This window comes from Morone saxatilis, unplaced genomic scaffold (genome assembly GCF_004916995.1).
Source record: "Morone saxatilis isolate NCDOM2014 unplaced genomic scaffold, NCSU_SB_2.0 Contig16, whole genome shotgun sequence".
Lineage (NCBI taxonomy): Eukaryota > Metazoa > Chordata > Actinopteri > Moronidae > Morone > Morone saxatilis.
The window spans coordinates 19,716,239-19,719,014 of record NW_023339718.1 but is presented as its reverse complement, the minus strand read 5'-3'; positions in this window follow the sequence as shown (position 1 = coordinate 19,719,014).

The window sequence follows — 2,776 nt, the reverse complement described above, 5'->3', positions numbered from 1 at the left end:
TGGGTGCGTGTGTGCACATAAGCCTGGAGAGTCACTTCATCTAGCCCCTCAATCAGTGCCTTTATTATTCTATATAATCTTTATTTTGAAGAGGTCATTTCAGGGGGAAAGAAGACACAAAAGGGAAGAAATACATTGAACACGAGCACTAAATATGACACATTTCTGCATAAATAAGACATAAAAGGGAAAGGACCACAGTCTTCCACTTGTAGGCCTGTTATGTGTGTAATTTTCTCCATTACTTTTTCTGTTTTATAATGCAAATTCACCAAATAAAAGCTGAATGGAAAACTTTTCATGACAACTGAAAATGTTTGATTCTTACATGAGGTTTTATATATAAATATGTATAAATACCCAAAGGGTGCTAAACAAATATACATTTTTATCTTTCATTCTTTATTTAAAATAAAGTAAAACAATAAAACAGATGGTGATCATGTTGTACAAAAAACTATATGAAAATGGATACAAAGTGAAAGTAGGTAGAGAAAAGCAGTCCAGTATTCATGACATGTTGAACTATCTGACAGTATAACAGAATTTTGTTACGGTGCACTTTTAAGGAATCTGTAGGAAGGAGGTCAGCTCTGTCACAATGTGTGTTTATGAGTGCATTTATCAGGCAGATCTTAGTTAACAACACAAGTAATTTTACCATTTGAATTTTATTTAAAGGGTAGATGCCCATGTTGGTTTACTCAGCTTTGAAAAACACAAAAAATATTTTTAATCATTTACTTGATAAATTCTATAAATCTCACCACACTCTGTTTGCAAATGAAATAAGATAAGGTTTTAACAAATATTTGCATTGCATTTGGTCCTTATGAGGGCCCAAAGCTGGCCAAAACATTGGTTCTGGAGTATATTCACAAGAGTGAAGTCAATAATTACACATTGTAATATCAAGTATGAGGCACTAGGTGGCAGCAGTTCTCATTTGAACATGAGGACACAGATTAAATCAGTCTCACTGTCTGGGTGGTTTAGTTTGCCATGAGTAGCAGAAACCACAAACCACAAACCACATCAACCTCAGCCAGTGATAGTGACACTTTGGTGTCATACCTGAGTAGTTTTGTGATGTCTTGTCTCCAAAAATAAACAGTCCCTAGGTATTTTAAAACTGATTCATAAAGTGACACATCCTGGTTCAGTTTGACTCTTGTCAGTTAGACATCTGCTATTCACTGAAGCCTGTAATCAAAAGCTGAATGTATTGTGTTGCTAGGGTTCAGCATTGAAAACTGGGCAGTATTATTACTCAATAGTCAATGATGTCCGTGCATGTCAGACCTGAAAGTCTACTGTTGATTGGCAGTTGGGGATAGAGTTCATCCATTGTTGCTCAGACCTGGTTGTGTCAGTCCTGTCAGGAATAGAGACATAAAGTCTGCATTCAGTTGTGCTTTCTCAGTTCCTATGCATGAAGAATATAGTATCGAAACAGGGTTAGGGTAAGGCATATTTATAGCGAAAAAAGGTTACACATTGATACAATGGGCAACAAAACCCAGAAACCACATCCTCTGTGAACCAGTCACAGTTCACATTCACATACCACTTTAATATTTCTTAACAGGCACATCCTGGCATACATAGTTTTGATGATTTACATGTGAAAAGACATCTAGACAGGTTAAAACTGGGCGAGATTTGATTGAAAAGTGAACATTTTTTCAGACATCTAGGCAGTGGTGGACACAGGTACCCCAGTGACACAGAATGCACCAATTTCCACCGGGATTGTTTTAATATTTTGCAAACGAAAAACCAAATCAATGCTTATTGACTGCCATTACTACACTAGAACAGGGCCTCCCAAAGTTGCTGAAAGAGTAGTCTCACCATCTCCAAGTGCTGACTGCCAAGTCCAAAGTGTTTGAGATTGAGATAAACCTAAAACCGAACTGGGCTACAGACAGGTTCTCGCCAAGGCTAAGAAAGATCTAGTGTGTGCTGAACCCTTAAAACCTCCAAATAAGCAATGTGCAGACATTTGAGAAACAAATTCTTTGAGTGCTGAAGAGGAAACCCCCATATGTGGCCTACTTAAATAAAAACATGCAGTAGCTTTGAATATTCAATTGTGACCAAGACCAAGAAAACTTTCCTGTGTGACAAGTAGAAGATACCAGGCGGAAACATTTTTAAGATGGGACATGAAACATTGGCTGATACAGCTACAATGGACCAATATGTAGGTGGTGATTGGAAAATTCCCACCCTGGAGATAATTGTCTAAATACAAAAAAAGAACAATAATGCTCTGGTAAACTACACCACTGGCTGCACTTCAAACCTCTAAAACAAGCCCAAACATGAAGCTTACTGTAAGCATACAACACTGGTAAACAGTGAGACAAAACGAAACTTAGGGAATTTGCATGGCACTCTAAAAGTGTGTTGTGCATGTGTTTAATGTGCCTGTGATCCTCCTCAGACAAAAACAGTGTAGATAACCACTGTGACAAACTTAGTTCCTCTATAGTAGTGACTCACTAAGTGTGAAGACATTTCAAAACACATCAGAGAAAGTTCATCCGCTTTCCAGTGAAAAAGAGCCGAGTGACGAGACGACAAGAGTTTCATTTCAACATGCAACATTCCCCAAAAAAGGAGACATGTGACAAACTGAAGGTCATCACAATACCTCCATAAATAAAAGAAATAATATAACAGCTGGTGGGCTAACAGGGCTAAGCCCTAGCTATATTTTACAGTAAAGATTTTTTACAGTAAAACTATTATTAAAAACCTTAGAACATAT